The 15,641-nt window shown below is 34.1% G+C and overlaps 1 long non-coding RNA gene across 1 annotated transcript; it reads left to right on the top strand.

The window, feature by feature from the left end:
- Positions 1-14,020: 14,020 nt before the first annotated feature.
- On the top strand, positions 14,021-15,311 carry LOC145578818 (uncharacterized). The gene is made up of 3 exons (XR_014098927.1): positions 14,021-14,089; positions 14,196-14,268; positions 14,803-15,311. It is a non-coding gene; the product is annotated as an uncharacterized LOC145578818 (long non-coding RNA).
- The last annotated feature ends 330 nt before the right edge of the window (positions 15,312-15,641 follow it).

The raw sequence follows: 15,641 nt of genomic DNA, 5'->3' as shown, positions 1-15,641 counted from the left end.
GATGATTCTTTTGTACAACTAATTCATTCTGATAATAAAATTTCACAAAATTCCCAAATTCTCTCTCTATTTTCTTTCTTTCTTTTTCTCTAATTTCCTTCTTCTCTTCGAATGTTCTTGAAGTTCATTGAACTTCAATATGGTATCAGAGCATGGTTATTGATTCCTGGATATTTCTCTTCATTTTTCTGGATTTTCTGAGGATTTTGGATCAGTCTTTTGGTTTCTGATCTTTGATATACTGAGATTTTCTACTTGATTTCTTCTCAATCGATCAATGGCTGCTTCTTCTGAGAATTCAGTGAATTCTACTTTGAATGCTGGAATTAATTACAATGATCCATACTATTTGGCCAATGGAGATCATCCGAGCATGCAATTAGGTAATCATGTTCTTAATGGTTCTAATTACATTAATTGGTGTAGAACTGTTAGAATGGCTTTAATTGCTAGAAACAAATTAGGTTTTGTTGATGGAACTCTTATTCCTCCTGATTCTGCTTCTGATGATTATCAAAAGTGGTTAAGGAATGACTATATGGTTATGTCCTGGATCTTGAATTATATGGAGAAAACTATTGCTGAGAGTTTTCTTTTTGTTAATTCTTCTTCTGAATTGTGGTGTCAAATCAAAGAGAGGTTTGGTCATACAAATGTACCTCAAATATTTGAGTTACATAGAAATCTAGGCAATATGCAACAGAATGATGCTAGTATTGTTGAGTATTTTGGTAATCTGAAGAAGATTTGGGATCAACTACAGATTCTGGAAGGAATTCCATATTGTTCTTGTGGTGTTTTGAAGAACTGTAGTTGTGGATTATTGAAGAGGATTTATGATATTGAGGAAAGGAGGAAGTTGATGCAGTTTCTGTCAGGTCTTAGTAGATCTTATGATCAGGTTAAGACAAATCTGTTGAGTACAGATCCTTTGCCTAGTGTTAATAAGGCATATTATACTCTGCAACAAGTAGAACAGCAGCACAAATTGACTACTATTGCTTCTACTTTTGAGCCTAATGCTTTGAATGTTATGAGAGGTATTCCTAGATCTGTGAGTCAACCTCAAAATGTGAATCATTCTCAGAATTCTTCTCACTTCCTTAATCAGTTACAAAGGAAAGAATTCAAGAAATTCAGAACAGATCTTCTTTGTGATCATTGCAAGAGAACTGGACATACTAAGGATCAGTGTTTCAAGCTGATTGGTTATCCGGATTGGTGGACTAACAAGCCTAAGAGTCGATTTGTTCCAAGGATTGCTCAAGTTAATCAAGCTGCAGGAATATTGGGGTATGTTCCTGCTGAATCATCTCAGTCTAATACTACTGCTGAGCATCCTGCTATGCATCCTCAGGTGATTTCTTCAGTCTACAATGAGGTTATGAAGATGTACAAGAAGAATAATGAAGCTTATGTTGCTGATAATCCTTTGGTTGCAACTGTGTCTGCTATCAATTTCTCAGGTACATCTAACACTTCAAATGCATTTCATTCTAGTAGCATGAATTGGATATAGATACAGGAGCATCTGATCATATGGCTTTTTGTTTGGCTTTGTTTGCTTCATTAACTAGTCTGCAATCACCTATTAAAGTTGGTTTACCTGATGGTTCTATGTTAACTGTAACTCAGATTGGTGACATTTATCTTACACCTGAAATACTTCTCAAAAATGTCATGTATATACCAGATTTTAAACACAATTTGCTTTCTGTTGGAAAACTACTTGATGATAATCATTTGGTTGCCTTATTTGAGAAGGATAAATGTATGTTTCAGGACCTTGTTTCTAAGGAAGTCAAGGCTGTTGGTGCAAGACAATTTGGTCTATATAGATTTTCTGATGTAGCTTCTGTTGAATCTAATTCTGTTTGTAATAATCAGCATGTTCTGTCTCAGAACAATGCCATTTCTTCTGTTTCTACTTCTGTAAACATGAATGTAATTCATGCAAGATTAGGTCATGCTTCTTTGAGCAAGCTTAAGCATATGTCTAGTTTGTATCTCAATAATGAACATTGTGATTTAGACTGTGAAGCTTGTATTTTAGCCAAACATCACAAATTGCCATATCCTGTTTCTATTTCTCATGCTGCTACTGCATTTGATTTGTTACATGTTGATCTTTGGGGTCCTTATAGAACTCCTGCTCTTAATGGTGCTACTTATTTTCTAACAATTGTGGATGACTATTCTAGAAATACTTGGGTTCATCTTGTTCATAACAAGACTCAAGTCTTTTCTATTCTCAAGTATTTCTTAGCTTATGTTGAAACTCAGTTTAAGTTGAGTGTTAAGACTGTTAGAAGTGATAATGGGACAGAAATTGTGCAAGAGTCTTGTGCAAATTTGTTTCATGAAAGGGGAATTGTGCATCAGAAAAGTATTCTAGGAAATCCTCAACAAAATGGGAGAGTGGAAAGGAAGCACAAACATCTAGGAGAAACTGCTAGAGCTATTAGGTTTCATGCAAATTTGCCTATCAAATTTTGGGGAGAGTGTATTCTAGCTGCTGCTTACCTTATCAATTTGTTACCAAGTTCAGTTTTAAAATGGAAGACACCATATGAAATGTTATTCAACAAAAAACCTGTTTATGATCATCTTAGAACAATAGGTTGTCTTTGTTATCCTGCTAGAAAGCCATCTGATAAGTTTGCTCCTAGGGCTAGTAAATGTGTTCTTTTAGGCTATCCCTATGCTCAAAAAGGATACAAGTTATATGATCTTGAATCCCATAAGGTGGTTTTAAGCAGAGATGTTATTTTCAAGGAACACATCTTTCCTTTTAAAGATCAGCTTCCTGTTACTGATTCATCTCCTGGTTTTCCTTTGGTTAATCCTACTGTAGTTCCTAACACTACTGAGACATCTATTTCTTCTAGTTCTCTTCAACCTAATCATCCACTTATTTCTGTTCCAAACACTCCTCAACATAGTCCTTTGTCTGACAATAATTCTCCACATTTGTTTTCTAGTCCTGTTCTTTCTACTCCTCATACTACATCTACTTCTTCTCCTATTTCATCACCTGTTCTTTCTCACACTACTAAAATTCGGCTAAATTGCGACCGTTTTTTTACGAACGTCCGAAAAACGGTCGTAAAATTCATATTTTGCGACCGTTTTTTATGCGGTCGCAATATTACGACTGCTTTGACAACGGTCGCAAATTTGCGACCGTTTTACGACCGTTTTTAGCCTTTTAGACGGTCGCTAGGATGTTTGAACAATTAAAAATAATTCCAAATTAAAATAAATCGTTTGCGACCGTCATAGACGGTCGTAAAATGTCATAATCTGCGACCGTCAAATAGACGGTCGTAAATGTCAAAATCTGCGACCGTCTCTGACGGTCGTAAACGTCATAATCTGCGACCGTCAAAGAGACGGTCGTAAATGTCAAAATCTGCGACCGTCTCTGACGGTCGTAAACGTCATAATCTGCGACCGTCAAATAGACGGTCGTAAATGTCAAAATCTGCGACCGTCTCTGAGACGGTCGTAAATGTCAAAGAGACGGTCGTAAAAGATCCTTTTTTTTAATTAAAAAAATACGGTATAAAAGCATACCTTACTCACCTAAACCCTATTTTCTCATCACGCCGCTCCTCTTTCCTTACTTCCTCCCCCTTTCTCTCTCCTCCTTTCTCAGTTCTCACGCTGCTCATCTTACTTCTTCCTCCTTTCTCTTTCCTTTCTCAAACTCCAATTTCATTTTTTTTCTCTTAGCTTTCTTTTCTCAACGCCTCTCCTCCCTCTGTTCTATGAAGGCCGAGCTCAGCGCTCACCTTCACGCTTCCTTTCTCCTTATTTTCCTCCCTCTTTCTTTTCGGCTTTTGGTCTAAGGGTTTGAGCAACAAGTGGTGTTCATGGTCAAATTCGACCATAAAAATTCCAGATCTGGAGTTTTTATGGTCGAATTTGATCATATAACCCCAAAGAGGAAGAAGTGGAAGAAGTATTAGGAAAGGTATGTTTCTTTTTCTGAAAATTGTGTTTGTTTGTATTTATTTTCGTTTTTGTTCCAAATTTGTTTGAGTTTTTAAATTGTTCGAATTTCGTTTATTTTGGGTATGATTTTGATTTTGAGTTTTTGTTAGTTTTGTTCGATTTTTTAGGATGGGTTAAGGTGTTGTTGATTTTGCTTTCGAATTTACTTGTTAATATTCTTTGAGGGTTTTCGTTGATTTTGTATTCCTTGGTTTTTGTTGATTTTGTTCGTGTTGGTTCGATTTTTGTTCGAAATTTGTGTGATTTTTGTTTGTTGTGGGTTTATTTTTATTTTTGTTAGTTTTTGTGGGTTTGTTTTTGTTCGATTTTTGTTCAGATTTTTTTTAGTTTTTGTGCGTTTGATTATGTTCGAATTTTTTGTGGATTTTGATTTAATTTTTGTTCAATTTCTGGTTCGTTTTGTGTAATTTTTGTTCGAAACTTTGTGGGTAATTTTTGTTTTTTTTTTTTTGTGAGTTTAATTTTTTCATAAATCTAAATGTTTTTTTTGGGTTAAAGAATGGTGGTGGTGGTGGTGGGTAAAGCTGGCGAGGGTGGTGACTGGTGGTGTTTTAGGGTGGGCAGTGGTGGTGGGGTAGGCTGTGACGTACAGGAAGTCTGGAAGTGGATGGAGTTGGCTGGGGGCGTGGTTGTGAACAGTAGGGGTGGTGTGTATTTTCTTTTTTTTTTTTGTTTTTTTTTCTAAATTTTAGCGACGGCCAAAAGCGGTCGCTAATTTCCAAAATTGCGACCGCTTCTTTTACCGGTCGCAATTATTAATTTTTACGACCGTTTCTATTACAATCGTTGAAAATAATAAAAACGGTCGCAATAAATCTGCGACCGTCAAACAGTCGTAATAATTTTTTTTGCGACCAGGTAAATAACGACCACCCCTTTACGACCGTTGACGGTCGCAATTAGTAATTGCGACCGTTTTTTCTATTTTCTGCGACCGTTAGAGGCGGTCGTAAAAACCTTAATTTTTAGTAGTGTCAAGCTACTGAATCTGCCCCAGTTCATGTTCCTAATTCCCCTCAACTCAGAATTTCTTCTAGGATAAGAACTTTTCCTAAGAAGTATGATGGTTTTATTGTTAATAAACCCAGAACTTTTGCTCTTTTGGCTACTGCAGAATCTACTGCTATTTTGGACATTTTGAGTGATCCAACTTTTAATTCCATTGATGATTGTTCTTTACTCTCTTTAGCTAATATGCTAAATTCTAGTTCAGAACCTTCAGGTTACAATGAAGCTAAAAATCATCCTGAATGGGTTTCTGCTATGAACAAGGAGTTTAGTGCTTTGGAATTAAACAATACTTGGGAAGTTACTGATTTACCACCAGGGAAGACTGCCATAGGATGTAAATGGGTTTTTAAAACCAAATTGAATCCTGATGGCACAATTGAGAGGCATAAAGCTAGGCTTGTTGCTAGAGGAGATAAGCAAATTGAAGGCAAGGATTTCAAGCACACATTTAGTCCTGTAGCTAAGTTCACTACTGTCAGAATGATTATGGCTTTAGCTGCTGCAAGGAACTGGGATATACAACAATTGGACATCAATAATGCATTTTTGCATGGATATATTGATGAGGAAGTTTATATGAAACCTCCTTTAGGGTATGATATAGAACTTGGAAAAGTGTGCAGATTAAAAAGGTCTCTTTATGGATTGAGACAAGCTTCAAGGTGCTGGAATGTAGAACTTAGCAATTTTTTGTTAAGTAAGGGCTATATTGAATCTAAACAGGATTATTCTATGTTCATCAGAGAAATAGAAGGGTCTTTTACTGTGATTGTAGCATATGTTGACGATCTCTTAATTACAGGAAATGACTCTCTTGAGATTACCTCTATTAAGTCCAAATTGGACTCTGCATTTACCATCAAAGATCTAGGATCTTTGAAATATTTCTTGGGGATTGAGGTTACTAGGAGCACTTCAGGTATTTTGTTAAATCAAAGAAAGTATGTTCTTGACATGCTTCAGGAAACTCAACTTGAGGATTGCAAAGCTGTTGATTTTCCTTTTCCAAGGGGTGTCAAACTTAGTGCTTTTGATGGTGTTCTACTTCCTCATCCTGAGAAGTATAGGATATTAGTTGGTAAACTGCTCTATTTGAACATGACTCGGCCTGATATATCTTATGTTGTTCAACAACTTAGCCAATTTTTGTCTGCTCCAAGGGATTCACATTATAATGTAGTGCTGCATGTCTTGAAGTATTTGAAGGGTACTTTGAATTTTGGCCTATTTTATTCTTCTTCCAGTCTTTTAGATCTTTCAGCCTATAGTGATGCTGATTGGGGCAATTGCCTTGATACAAGTAGATCATTGACTGGTTACTGCATTTTTCTTGGTTCTTCTCTTATTTCTTGGAAGACTAAAAAGCAGAAAATTGTATCTAAAAGCTCTACAGAGGCAGAGTACAGATCTATGAGTCAGACTGCAACTGAGATCGTTTGGTTAGAAAGATTGCTTTCTGAATTACACATTGAGGTTCCTACTCCTATTCCATTAATGTGTGATAACGTTTCAGCCATTCTTATTGCTGAAAATCCATGTTTTCATGAGAAAACTAAACGTCTCAGAACTAAGCATCAGAGGATGGATGTTCATTACATCAGGGAAAGAGTTCAGGAAGGTTTGATCAAATTGTTTCATGTCAAATCTGTTAAGCAAATAGCTGATGTTTTCACAAAGGCATTAGGGGCAGACCAGCATGTAGTACGCTAGCCTGTAGAGCATTGCCTAGTGTCTTAGTAAGTGAAAGGGGGTGAGTGAATGCAAGAATTTATCTTCTCAACTTGGTTTGATTGCTTGTCCTGGTTTACAAGATTGGCCTGGTGCTTTCTCCCCAGTCAATCTTGTGGGGGGGATGTTGAATGAAGCTTCTTCTGCAAGCTACTGCAGAATGCACACGCATTGTGCATGCTGAAAATTATTTTATTTTTATTATTATTTGTCAGAAGTTTGTTAGAGTTTGTTAGAGTTTGTTAGAGTTTGTTAGGAAGCTTCTAGAATTAGCTTGTTAGAGCTTAGATTCTGTTATGATGTAATAGTATCTATATATATAGGTTTGATGATTCTTTTGTACAACTAATTCATTCTGACAATAAAATTTCACAAAATTCCCAAATTCTCTCTCTATTTTCTTTCTTTCTTTTTCTCTAATTTCCTTCTTCTCTTCGAATGTTCTTGAAGTTCATTGAACTTCAATAGATATTAACACACATAAAATTGAAGAATGATCATGATAGTTATTCATTAAATTTATTAATTTCTTAGAAACTTTGGTAATTTATGGATGGATTATAGATGAAGAAGAAGGTTGAAGATGAAGTAGGCTTGACCGAAAGATAAAAAATCAGAATGAGGATGACGGTTGAGTTAGCAATTCAATGGAGTTTAAGTTTGGGTTTCTTTCGAAAAAATAAATAAAATTATCCTCTAAAAGTAAAAAAATAAACACCACTTTGGTGACTGGTTGTTGACTAATCATGACTTAAATGATGTGTAAATTAGATTTTTATAATTTTTTAAAAATGTAATATTCAAAGGATAAGATTAAACAACAAACATAATAAACGGTCCACATTTAATATCTTAGTGTAGTCATCCATAGTTGTCCATAGTCGACGATTACACTAGAAGCTTCGTTATGTATTACGGTTAACGTGGTGATTTTATAAATTATTGTGATCACTCAAGTTTTGTTATTTGTCTGCCATTACTAGGGGGCAAGAATCGAACTCTCAGCCCATACTAATTGGAAGAACCACATCAAGAAGCGCATGACGGCATGAGTTATCATCACAAGTTCACAACAAAGCTGTTTTCCACAAATAATCGCTCATTGAAAATATTTTATACTTACTAACAGATAAGAGAATTTGGGGCCCCACAGCCCAATATCCGGCCCTACAGCCCAACAGTCGGCCCTGAGGCTGAGGCTATAAAAGACTTAGAATTGTAATGCTCTCACTCTCACTCTCACTCTCACTCTCACTCTCAATCTTACTCTACACTTTTGAGTAGAAAATTTCTGAATAGATATCAATCATGTCTCAGCTTAATTCATTTCCTATTATATCATTTCCTATTATAGGTAATACGAAGTATTATGTTCATTGCTCTTTTTTGTTACTTTTAAGTACAACGGTTTCTAATTTTCATTGTTTCTATCCTTCCTTGATATTTTGACGGTTAATAAATTGTTTTTCTAGTTTCATGAGATTTCATAAAAGGTTATTGTGTATACTGTAGTACTTCAGAAAGAAAGAAGTCACCTTAAATAATGATTTTTTTTTTAGAACTAATTCATGAATTAACTTAAACTGATTTAACTTTCGACATCTATGACAATGAATAAAAAACGTAGATTACAAGGACTAATTATACGTTCACTAAGATGCACACTACGACAAACTAAGCCAAGCTACCTTTCTATTATGGAAGTGCAGCTTAATTTTCTTATATGTTTATTGGATCATAGGGCGGGCCGTGGCCTGGACTGGCCACCCCCTGGATACGTTTCTAGTACTTCATAAAAATAAGTTGCTAGTATATACTACTATATAGTACTACTTATATACGTAGTACATAACAATAATATATATATTCATACTATTATCGTTCATACTTGTATATATATTTGCATTAGCACTATACTTTGAGAGAGATTTATTGTAAAAGTTGGCAATCGAAAAAAAAAAAAAAAAGTCTTGTTTACTACGAATAGTTATTTGTGATTTATGATTAGTAGACACTGGATTGATACATGATTCTGTTATTTTAGGAGCATCATTTTTATTTTTAAAACTTTAGATTGAGTTCACCATGAATTGTATTTCATATTTCTGATGAAATACATAAATACATAATGCAGACATTAGTCCTTTGGTTGCTAAAGCTGATGATGCGAACATGGCTAAGGATGCTGGAGTTTGCGAAGTTGTTCAACAACTGGATAAAGCTTGTAGAGAGCATGGGCTTTTCTACGTGGTACATTGAATATTTAGTTAGCTGCAGTAGTGTTTTAAGAGTGTCATTTCGTTTTGTTGTTGGCTTATTAACCCAATAACCCCTCGATCATATCTAATTAGGCCAGGGGATAAGTTTTCACCTAATACTCGTATTATTTACTTTACTAGTTTGCTATGAATGAACTAAAATTATTTTTGTCAAATTGATTTTTTTTTTATTTTGACATTAAATTATTACTCCCTCCGTCCCCGATTGATAGTCACTTTTGTCATTTTTGGTGACTCAAAATGTTAGTTACATTTGCTTTTTTCAAGTACCATTAATATTATTTTTTTTACCAAAATTCTCTAACATTTGCAAAAATATTTGTGCAAATTTAATTTTTCCATGTAAATTTTACTTTCCCGTGTACTTTAATTACTTTCTCTCTTTATTTTTTTGCATATCCAATGTAAATTTACTTTTTCAATGTACTTTTTTTATTTCTCTTTAATTCCTGGGGTTTTTTAAGCAAAAGTGACTATCAATGGGGGACGGAGGGAGTATGTTATTACTGAAATTAAATTATTTTTATTATTTCACTATTATATTTGTTGTTTAAAGTTATTAAATTTCATGAAACTTTCATAAAAAAAAAAAAAAAAAAGGTTCATGAAACTTCACTTATTGTCGAAATATACTAAATTATTTTAATTGAATATCATATTTTAAGGTGCAAATTAAAGAATAGAGCCTTACACTACTTTATACGAAGTATTTCATACTATTGAATGGTTCAATTTTTTGATGATTAGAGAGGTCATGGCATCCCAGAATCTCACTTGAAGGAAGTGAGAGATTTCGTACGTGAGTTCTTCAATCTGCCTATTGAAGAAAAAATGAAAATCAAGATGACTGCAGCAACTGGATATAGGTTTAAAGACATATATACTGGATACAATTTCATTGCTAGATGGTCTTTACTTGCTAATTTCATCATATTTGATCCACTTAGCTATATTAATCGTGACCTGGGTCTTAAAATGCAGAGGATATGAAGAACTGGATAAAATTTATACCAGTGGTCAACCCGATTTGCAGGAAGTTATTGATGTAAGTAAATATTTCGTACTCCCTCACTTTTTGATTTGGTCTTCGAGTTATGTTGTTAGTTGAATGCTTGAATGCAATGTGCTTAACTAAATATTATCAAATATTGCATAGGAGTTAATAAGTAGTTGTGTGTTTTGTCTACTACACCAGTAGCTACACTTCATCTGTAGAATGATTGTCTTCAATTCTTAATTGATATTACAGTATTACAAAGAATTCGAAGATGGAACGTACGGAGATAAGGGTAAACCAATGAAAGGACCTAACTTATGGTATGTGACAAATTATATACATACCTTCTTGTTACATACGAAGTATATTTGCTTAAACATTTTCATTATGACTAGTGAAAAAAAAAAAAAAATTCTAACCTTTAGTATATAACATGACTCTATATAGTAATCTAATGCAACTACGTATACTTCTCTTTATAATATGCAGGCCATCTAATCCTCCAAACTTTGAAAAAGTGTTGAAGCAGTACATTGACGTTTTCACATGCATGGTTTCAACCTATCCCATATAAGATAAAAATTTGTATACATGTATGCGCTCGACTTTGATCTAATTTAATTAGATTCATTTGCTTTGTATATACAACCATGCGACCAGAACTTAGTAGAAAGATAATGAGAGGCATTGCATTGGCTTTGGGCGGATCAGGCAACGTATTTGAAGGTAGTATTGCTGGCGATCCATTTTGGGCGGTAAGGTTGATAGGATATCCTCCGGTAGTATCAAATGTCGAACCACAACGCATGGGATAGTACATAACTTAATCTTAGCTTCTTGTTGGAATCTTGAATTTCATCATTTTAGTTTTGCTAACTTGACTAATGTTTACCTTGTATTACAACGATCTTGTACATAACCTTAGTGGAGCGCACACAGATTATGGTAAGTCTTTGTTTGAGGAAATGTAAATTATTGGCTTCTACCTTCTTTGTCCCTATATTTTCGTCCCAGAGCAATATTTTGGGGTCAAACTTTGAATATTTATTTCGACCATATATAAATCACCGTAAATAATTTTCTTCTATATAAAAGAAAAGATTATAAAGTTATGCGTGATTTTATTATATTCGTTTCATCGTATATTATTATATCACATTTTTATAATTATTACATGTATGAAAATAAAGATATACGAAGTATATGTTCTAAGACTAGTCTTGAACACTGTGAAAAATCAAATAATAGGTAGAGAGGGATTATATGACAAAATTGATTTCATAATGCTCTTGCTCAACAGGTCTTTTAGCATTGGTTAATCAAGATGAAAGTGTATCAGCTATAGAGGTACATATTTTCATTATGCTTTTTTTTTTTTATTTTTTTTTTTTTTTTTTGCATGAGAATCAAACTAGTAAAATCATATATAGTTTATTTAATATAGGAAAATTTGTCAAAATTCTTTTTTTAAAAGCACCATTTGTTAAAAAAAACCTTTTAAAAGTTTTTTGGTTAAAAAAAACCACCACCTTCATTTTTTCCATTTTTTTACAAGGAGAAACCTGTTTTCCTAATTGTTCTCTAATTCACTTAATTAGTCTCTAATTTTTTTTTCTTTTAATCACTCTCTAACCCACCTTTTTATTTAATAATTAAATTTAATTTATAAAAACAACACCACCTCCCAACCACTAGCCAACCACCACCTCCCAAGTCTCAACCACTAGCCAACCGCCACCTCCCAACCACCCCCTCCCCCCATCGGAGCCCCCACCCAGATCCCCCACCCCGGCGACCTCCCTTTACCGTCGACCAACCATCCCTTTCCTCCTTATCCCTGCCGGCGACCACCACAAGTAAGCAATTTTCAATATTTGGCTCTAATTTGCTCAAATCAATTGCAATTTGCTTCTAAATTATCCTAGCATCATATACATACATAATCAAAACCAAAACTAGCATCAATTACAAACAAGATGCACAAAATTAGAAACCCCCAAATTGATTTTACTAGGGTTTACGAACAAATTAAAAATTACAAAATTCAAGCATATTATAAGATAAAATCGAAGCTAAAATACATTGAATGTGTGGGAGAACTTTATTTGAAGCTTCCATATCAAATTTTGGTAGTGTGTTTGAGAGTGTTTGAGGGAGAAGTGAGAGGTAGATGTTCGAAAGGAGGGGGAGGTGGAGGGTTGCAGCAGGCCGAAGGTAAAGGGGGAAGGGGAGTCGACCAACGGTGGAGGTGGGTCGCCGGGGATGAGGGGTTGTAGGTGGCGTGGGGGGAGAGTTGCTGCAAGAGGAGGGGGAAAGGAGAGGGCTGCTGCAAGGAGAAGGGTAAAGGGAGGAGGGTGGTGGTTTTTGTTCTTTTTTTATTTTTATAAATTAATTTAATTATAAAATGGTTAAGTGAGTGTTAAAAGGATAATTAGAATAAATTAAAAGTTAATTAAGTGGATTAGAGGCAATTGGTTGTTTTCAACAAAAAAACTTCACATTTGGGTTTTCTTTTGCCAAAATATAGGTTTTTTTTCGCAAAATGGTGCATTTAAAAGTTTTTTTGACAAATTTTCCTTTAATATAACTCGGTAATTTGTTGGATTATTAGTTATTTTTTAAAAAATTAACATCAAATGTTGTTGAAGGTTATGAACAATTCTGGAGAGTGGATCTCTGCTCCTCCAATTCCTGGAGCAACTATTTGCATTCTTGGTGATATGCTAAAGGTCCATAATCATCTATTCATTAATATTTAAGCCTAAAGTTGAAATACAACTCACTTATAAAAAAAATTCTACTTCCATCGATGTTGACAATTGCAGATTCTGTCCAATGGTTTGTACAATCCTGCTCTTCATCGGATTATCAACGGGTCTTCAAAATATCGTGTTAGTGCAGTTTACTTCTACGAGGTTAGCCTCTATTTGATCATCTAATGAAAATTGAGACTCTAACTCAATGTTTAATTTATGTGTAAAAGTTATTGTTTTCATAGACATTACACTATAAGAGAAATTTATGTTGAATGGACAGACTAATTATGATGAAGTTATTGAGCCCTTCGACTTCTGCGTACAAAAAAGCGGTGGAAAGAAGGAACTTGGCACAGCTGTTTATGGAGACCATCTTGTTGCTAAATTGAAAAAGTCCTATCCATTTTAGCATTCCTTACAAGACTGATGTCGAATGACCACGCTACTTACAATTCCAAGCCTCCTAGCTACTCTATAACTTTTATAATTATGCTGTATTTCGTTGTTTCGAACATTTTTAATTGCTTTCTGGTTTTTGTGGAACCTTTACATGTCATTTGAACTCCATGCTTGCTACTGTTGTTGTTTTGAGCATCATGGGAGTTCCTATTGGTACTTAAAAACTGAACTTTCTCTGATCTGCTGGTAACTCTGACCAGCTAGTAATATTATATATTTCCTTGTGTTTTTTTTTTTTTTTTTTTTACATCAAAAAAAGATGTGGAATGTTATAATCTGAGACTGTTTGGGTCTAATGGATATTATTATGCTATCTTTGAGGGAATAGGGTGTTAGGCTTGGGGCGGTTCTTAGGAACAATGAAGGTATGGTGGTGGCAGCTATGGTGAGGAAGGTGAAGGCCAGGGTGTTTGCTCGGTGGCGTTAAGCAAGAATGGGCCTGTTATTAGCGCAGGAGCAGGGGTGGCGAAGGATGGAGCTTGAGTCTGACGCTATCAACATTGTGCGATCGATTAATGCAACCCAGAGAGGACGATCTCCTATTGATTTGGTCATTGATGATATATGTTTTATTAGTAAAAATTTCAATTTTTTTAGGGCAAAATCCATGTTAATCTTCTTGATTGATATAACATGTTAATCTAAGGGCAGTACAGGTATTTCAACCTATTAAGTTGAGGATGCAATGGTAAAATCCATCCCGTGACATGGAGAACCATCCATACTGTCGGTGAGTGCGCAGTCATGTCACCACACGGAGTTCAAGTTGGACGTAACGACAAACTTAAGGTTTTGTAAGATTCAAAACTTCAGTCAACATAGTCTCTCTCCTTCGTCTTTTGGTAAGATTCAATACTCCAACCCTTTTTTTTTTGAATTATTGAAACGCTCAATTATATTAAGCAAAATATAATCCGTAATTTGTAACAAACACTCACGATGTGACAGATCGATTTGGGTGAAAGGAGGTGTCCGATTAATGAAAGACAATAAAGGCAAAATCAACGTCGACGAACGAAATGTAAGTATTATAATTTTATGGAGAAATTCAAAGTGGTAATACGGAAGTTATAATTGTGAATTAAATTAGATGACACTTCTGAAGGAATGTAATGTGTTGCCTTTTTTTTTTTTGACGAAATGTGTGCCTTCTCATTAGCACTATGGCAAAATATAAACAAAGTACAAGTCAACCGTAGCCTTGAATTAAGGCACTTTACAAGCTAGAGATATACACTAAATATTTGCTTAACTAATTTAGAGATATATACAATAATCAGAATATATGATAATGATATCATACATTCTAACAACTTCTGTTCAAAGTGAAATCGGTATTTTTTATTGTGGAATTTGAATTTAACATGATTTACTTTTTTGAAATTACTGTTATAAGAATTTAACCTTATTTTTTTTTTATTGAATTATTGGTATAAGTAAATTATCGTAATTGAATTTACGGATAAATGGTATTGCAGATAGGTGGAATTGGAATTGTATATTTGTATGGTTGTCGAGAAAGATTTTTTAATTTTTTATTTTTTTTGAAGAAAAGAAGGTGAAATGTATGGCTGCCCAGTTTGCAATGCGACTCTCGGTGGACATTATAGCATCAAGGACCCCGTGGTTGAAACAGATTGCAAGGAGGTGGCTTCAAGGTTAGAGAAGGCTGACTGTTATCTCACTAATTTTGATAGTAATATGGAAGATGTAATAGCTTCAAGCTCTTCTTTTAGTTTTGTCAATTGGTCATGTGAGTAGAGAAGGCAATTGTGTTGGTCACCATTTAGATAGACTTATTCCTTTTGGTGTTAAGCAACATTGGGTAAATCATGTGCCTTGTGAGATTTTCCTTGTGTACTTATGGAGTCTGAGTCCTTGAGTAAGTTTGTATATGTTTAAATTGTGAATTTCGAAGTTATAATAAATTTATGAAAGTGGAAATGTAAATTGTAATGGTAAATGTATTGTTCTTGTATTCATACTGTCAAAAAATAATTAAAAAAAAAATTGTAATTGTATTCATGGTCCCAAAAAAATTATTGTTGGATGAGAAAATAAATTTTTTAACAGTTTGATGATGTTTAAAAAGGTACCTATGGTAGTTTAGTGTATTGTAAATGTGAATGCAGAAAGTACAAATTGGAAAATGAATTGTTCACAAACAGTTAATTGATACTAAGGTTTAAAAAAAATAGATACTAAGGTTTAAAAAAAATAAAAAAATAAAAAAGAAATTGGAAGTGACCATGTGGCCAATTTTATATCCACACAAGATATGTGGATTATATTGATGGAAGTCGGAAATTAAAATATTTATGGAACCTGAGGGAAAATATAAATTAAAAAAATCAAGGGACAAAGTAGTGTATTCAAAAAGTAATTTGAAAAAGA

The sequence above is a fragment of the Chenopodium album genome, chromosome 14 (assembly GCF_948465745.1).
Source record: "Chenopodium album chromosome 14, dcCheAlbu1.1, whole genome shotgun sequence".
In the NCBI taxonomy this organism is placed as follows: domain Eukaryota; kingdom Viridiplantae; phylum Streptophyta; class Magnoliopsida; order Caryophyllales; family Amaranthaceae; genus Chenopodium; species Chenopodium album.
The sequence above is the reverse complement of the archived record's forward strand: the minus strand, read 5'-3'. Positions and strand labels throughout refer to the sequence as shown.